The sequence below is a fragment of the Megascapheus bottae genome, chromosome 15, assembly GCF_031878675.1.
Source record: "Megascapheus bottae isolate mThoBot1 chromosome 15, mThoBot2.hap1, whole genome shotgun sequence".
Lineage (NCBI taxonomy): Eukaryota > Metazoa > Chordata > Mammalia > Rodentia > Geomyidae > Megascapheus > Megascapheus bottae.
The window spans coordinates 24,107,467-24,113,466 of NC_143523.1; the positions used below are offsets into that span (position 1 = coordinate 24,107,467).

Genomic DNA, 6,000 nt, shown 5'->3' on the forward strand with positions numbered 1-6,000 from the left:
TATCATTTCTGCAGAACCCCATAACCCTGGAAGGGAGAATAGCAATAAGACCCATCTTTTTTTTCCAGTAGGGACATCAAGGCGGCTGCAAGAGGGACTACCCAAAAGATCCTGGGTCCAGCCAAGTGGCCGGCTACCTCCCAAGACATCCGACAACCAAATCCTTTGCTCCCTTTCCCTTCTAGGCTACGCGGAAGAAAACTTTGCTCGTGGGAGTTGAGAGTGCTGTGCGGGCGGCCCCCACCGAGAGCTGGGAAGTACAACTCCTCCCGGGACCCGCCTCCTCCAGATCGTAGCCCCGAGCTCTGCGACCGCCGGGCTGCCGGCCAGGAAGCCTCCGGCGGGCCCGGGGCCCGGGGCGGGGGACTCGGGGGGGTGGAATCTGCGGCCCTCGTCCCGGGAACCCTTACGGGGTCGCTACACACCCCGCCCGCCACCTGTTGAAACCCACAAACGGGACGACCCCCTATGCCGGGAACGCTTCCGACGACGCCCAAAAGCGTCCCGGGGCCCTCGTACGGACAGCAGGAACCCCGGAGTGGCCCCGAGGTCGAAGGACAGCGGGTTCCTTCGCCCCAGGCGGAGGCCGACCCGGCGCGTTTACGTGAGAAGAAAAAAATTCCCGGTAACCCACACAGCAGGAAAGGAGATTTTTGTCACACGCCAAGAAGGGAGACGTGAGAGCGACCACGCCCAGGTCGGGGTAGGAAGGGTCGGGGGAAATGTGGAGAGGGTGGGGGAGTCGGGGTTACCGGGACGCCGTGGCTCTCCGCTTCCGCCGCCTCCCCGCAGCTCCCGCTCTTCCGCTCGCCGCTGGGGCGCGCACCAGGGATAGGCTCCGCCCCTTCCGCAGGGCCTTCTGGGTACTGTAGTCCGCAAGGCACCCAGCGGCGGCGCCGCCGCGTTAGACCGCGTTAGGGCGGAGCCTGTAAACGCCGGGGGCGGGAAGACGTCGCGCCTCCGGCTCCCTCTTCCACCTTCTTGGGCGGAGGTCCTCCGCTGTGTATCTGCTCCCGTCTCCTTTCCGTCCACAGCCTCGTTCTCCGAAAAGTAATCGACACTTCCTCCACTCTGCACCGCGGCTTCTCCCCCCCTCCCACCCCTCCTCCCCACGGAACGCGTCCTTGTCGCCGTCTGCGTCCTTGCAGCCAAACCCGCTGGAGGCATTTCCGAGCTCGCCTAACTTCAGCGTTAGTCACTCGACGCTGCTAGACGTTATCATCTGTTTTCCACGACACCTATCCGGTTTGCCCTCCTGCCTTCAAGTCAGTGTGCTCTGTCTCCTTCAAGAATCCACTGTTGCCGATGGGGGAGTGAGAGAGGGGGCTCCAGTCCCTTCCCTCCAGACCCTCCTGCCCATGCACGTCCCCGAGGGGCCTCAAGCTCGGTGAGGCTGAGGGTGAGGCTCAGTGGCCCCGGATTCAATTGGCAGCACTGCCAGAGGAACAGAAAGCAAAAAGGACCTCAAAAGCCAACTCCTACCCCTCTCCATCCCCTGATGTTCCCCTCTCTCTCTCTCTCTCTCTCCCTCTCTCTCTCTCTCTCTATCTCTCTCTCTCTCTCTCTCTCTCTCTCTCTCTCTCTCTCTCTCTCTCCCTCCCTCTCTTTCCCTCCTCTCTCCTTCCCTCTCTCCACACACACACACATGCACAACCCTCTCTGCCATTCTCGCCATATTCAAATGGTCAACAAATCTTGTCAATTCTCTTATTCTAACTCCTTGTGTCTGTTTCCACTTCACCTCCACTACAGCTGATTTAATTCCTACCCGCCTCATTTCCTAGCTGATTACTATGTGGGCCTGCTTACTGATCTCAGTACCTCTGTGGGGTCCTCCCTACTGCCTTAGGCCAATTAATGTAAATAACAAGTTTAATCAAGTCGTGTTTGTGTTAAAAATCCTTTAAAGACTCCATTTGATTGAGTTTGAGAAGAGGAATGGAGGTTAACACCTTGGGTACCTTTTTCAAAATAAGAATCCCAGAGGCTGGGGATGCAGCTCAGTGGCAGAGTGCTTGTCGAGCTTGTGCATTGCAAGGCAGAGGGTTCCCTCCCCAGCACAGCAAGAAAACAAAATATATGAACCTCACTCCCCCCCAACAAAAAAAAAATCCCACCCTGCTATTACCCCTCCTATCCTCTATTAGGGTTGAGAGGTGTAGAAAAGGAAGATTTCCACCAACTTTTATTGTAAGGTGAGAGGCATGGCATTTTTAAAAAAGTTCCCCCAAGTAATTTATTCAATAAGAAATGTATTTTGTTGTTTCTTATGTGTCAGTGCTGTTTACTGAGAAAATAATAGGGAACAGAAGATTCTCTTCCCCTGTGGGGTTTACATGATCTTACAAGAGATCTATATTAATCAAATAATCCCATACCAAAGAAAGAGTAACAACAATAAATGTACACACACACACACACACACACACACACACACACATATACTACCTTCCAGGATAAGAATAGTGGAGGAAAAGTAATTGTTCATTTTTCCTTCTCTATGCCACCTGACTGAGTCTAGGTTGAGAATCAGCTTATGTTAGCCTTTCAAGCAAAGCCTGTCAGAAGCTGATCTTATACACATACACACACACACACACACACACACACACACACACACAATTTCTTCCCATCTGCATCTAAATTTGCCAAACTGTTGTATTATATTTGTTCTCTCACCTTTACAGAAGCTGTCCCTTTAATTCCCTTTCTCCCTTCACTAACTTCTGCTCTAATTCTTTGTCAAAGCAAACCCAGGAGAACTCCAGCCACATGGAAGGATTTGCTGAGGATTCAACTGAATTGTTTGATAATGCCAAGGTAAGCAGAAGTGAGTTGAGTAGAAAAACCAGGAACAGTTGATTGTGGACTATTGGGGACTAGAGCTATGTTAGCCAGTTTAGAAGCTTGATGCCTTAAGTCAATAAACCACAAATCCAGTATCACTTCCTCCGGGAAGACTTTCATGAGTGTTCCCTATCCCCAACTCTTTTCTGAGTACTTATTGCTTTTGTTTGGGGAGACCAAGGTGGAAATAGTCCATCTCTTGTAGTAGGCAGTGAGAATTAGTGAAACACACTACTAGTAATGGGATAAAGAGAAGTGAGTAAGTTTGACCCAGTAAGTCAAGACTTGCTAAAGATTGAAGATAGTGGAGGATGGGCTAGTGAAGAAGGATCAGACCCATGGTAAAATAATTGGTTAGATCCATCTCCATAACTTCAGCCCCTAGGATTGGGTCCAGTACATAGTTCATAGTCAACAGGTGTGCTGAATGAATGTATCCATTCTGCATGTTAAACCTTGCCTCACAAATGTCAAACTGCTAAAGACAGGCCCTCTATTAGCCCATATAGTAGGATAATTTATTGTACAATTTTTAAAAAATTAGTGCCACATTCCTCCAGGGTACAGACTAGTGAGCAGTATGTAGACTTCATTCCATCCCCCCTCTGCCCTTGTGCAGTGCACAGTCTGCACAACCACATACAGCAGTACAGTTTAACTTAGCAGCCCTGGGAGACAGTTTTGTGGCATCAAGCCCAGTATTCATGGGTAGACTTTGAGGTCCAGAGGAAGGAAACTACTTGCCTGGGGTCACAGGAGCTGCTGCTATGACTGAGATTCAAACCTTTGCCATCCAAATCCCTGAGGGCTCTTTAGCCTTGGAGCCACATTGTCTCTCCCAGATCACTCAGCCCATCAATAAAAAGCTAAATTCAAAATGGTGACTCTGCTTCCTTGAGTTTCTCATCTGTCTCAGTTACTATTGTTAGAGTCTTTAACGTTTATATAGTATCTAGTATGTGTTCTGTGCCTTACAAAATACAATCAAAGAACATGAAACCAAAAGACTTAAAATAAATAAATAAATAAATAAATAAATAAGGAATGGCTAGTTTAAAGAGCTCTTAGCTCTTGGATGAACATGAGCTATGGCATCTTGTTTTATACTGATACTGTAATGACTATCAAATAATAATGGATAATAATTGCTCACATGTAAGCTGCTTTTCTTTACATCCCCAACTAGAAAGGGGAGAAGCTATGGCCAAGAGTTTAGCCTAGTGGTAGAGTGCTTGCCTAGCATGCACAAGGACCCAGGTTCGATTCCTCAGTACCACATACATAGGAACAAAGCCAGAAATGGTGCTGTGGCTCAAACGGTAGAGCTCTAGCTTTGAGAAAGCCCAAGGACAGTGCCCAGGCCCTGAGTTCAAGGCCAAAGACTGGAAAAAAAAGCAGAGGCTATTTAAACATCTGGTTCTACAATGTGAACTAGAAAAAGAGTCAGGGTGGAGAATTCAAGGAGATAGGAAAGAAAAGAAACCGAAAGAGGAATGTCCCTTTCCTTTAGTAAATTGCATTCAACAGTTAACAGCATCACTAATGTGTGCCAGGAGACAGGCCAAATCCTTTATGTGCCTGATCTGGGTTCGTCCTCATACAGTCCTGTCTTGGGAGAAGCCAGGCCCACCATCATTTCACACGGGGGTGGGGGGAGTGGAAGTATACACACAGAGATCACATCACCTGCCTAAGGCTATGCTGCTAATAGGTGATAAGCAAGAGATCTGACCCAAGACAGCCTGGCTTAAGAGTCTGAGCTTTCAACTACTCTGTTACCACACTTTACTTACTATATTCCTCTCAGTTGCTCCTGGCACAGATTCCTAGCTTTAATATTGTGAGCTTTTTGAGTCATAACTAACAAAAGGTATCTGGTTCTCAGACTCGGGGATTCGGTGTTACCTGTCTGCTCAGTGATTAGACATGCTTCCAGCCTAGTTTCAAAGCGAACAGTTTGAACAAAACATATACAAAAGATATATAATAAAAGTCCTAACCCTGCTGCATGACATTTAATAATCTTCTCTTGGTTTCAGTAGTCTTCTAATATCATAATTACTCATATAGTATGGAAGATGGAGGAGAAAATATTATCAAGAAAGGACTAAATAAGCCTTCGTCTTGGAAAGGTGGGTCCTGAATCTTGAATGATTTTTCAACACAAAAGCACAGAGAATTCGAATTTTATTGGGCTTTTGAATATTAAACCCTTCCCCATGAATAGCATCAGTAAGTTCTACTATCTTGTATAGAGCCAAGACCTATCAACTAGACAGTTTGGGGTTTCTGTTTTGTTTTGTTTTATGGCAATAGTTGGCAGGACATCCATGTACAGTTCCCTTTAGTTAATGGAGAGAAGTAGAAGAGCTCTTAACAAATGGCAATGATTCTAGATTCCAAAGTCTAAGTTTAGAAACCCAGAGGACCCTCCAGCTTTAACTGGAGCCATTTGCAAAAGGCCCTAGTAGCAAATGCTGCTATGGCTGAATCTCTAGGCTATGAGGTCACAGCCTCTGCTATTATCCAACTATGTGAGCTATGCCAGCACAATACCAGTACACAGCACACACATCCACCCACTTTCTTTCTTTTTTTTTCTTTTTCTTTTTTTTTTTTTTTTTTGAGGTTCATGGGGCTTGGACTCTGGGCCCAGGCGCTGTCCCTGAACTCTTCAGCTCAAGGCCACTGCCCTACTTCTCAAGCCTCAGCACCACTTTGGTTTTCTAGTGGTTAATTAGAGATAAGAATCTCATGGTCTTTAGTGCCTGGCTTGCTTTGAACCATGGTCCTCAGATCTCAGCCTCCTAATTATCTAGGACTACAGGTGTGAGCCACTGCTCCCAGCTTACCACCCATTTTCTACTTAGCTTTCCTGCACCAAGACTATTCCACCCTGCTTTTGATCTTAAGGCTTATATGACCGAGCTATGCAATGCCACAAGTGCCCACATGATGGGAAGGGCTTAGCAATATTGTGCCTACATTCATCTTGACTGAATCATCTGATAATAATTTGACTCCTTAGAACTATAATTCTCTCTCTCTCTCTCTCTCTCTCTCTCTCTCTCTCTCTCTCTCTCTCTCTCTTTCTTTCTCTCTCCCCCTCTCTCCCCCTCTCTCTCCCTCTCTCCTTCTCTCCTTCTCTTCCTC

At 47.3% G+C, this 6,000-nt stretch overlaps 1 protein-coding gene across 2 annotated transcripts in view; it reads right to left on the reverse strand.

Annotated features, from left to right (window-relative positions):
- R3hcc1l (R3H domain and coiled-coil containing 1 like) overlaps positions 1-841 on the reverse strand; it is a 79,967-nt gene extending 79,126 nt beyond the window's left edge. For both annotated transcript variants that reach the window (XR_016537812.1, XM_090346104.1), the window contains exon 1: positions 753-841. The gene's annotated coding sequence lies outside the window, so the exon portion shown is untranslated. The remainder of the gene's footprint in view (positions 1-752) is intronic.
- Between the last annotated feature and the right edge of the window lie 5,159 nt (positions 842-6,000).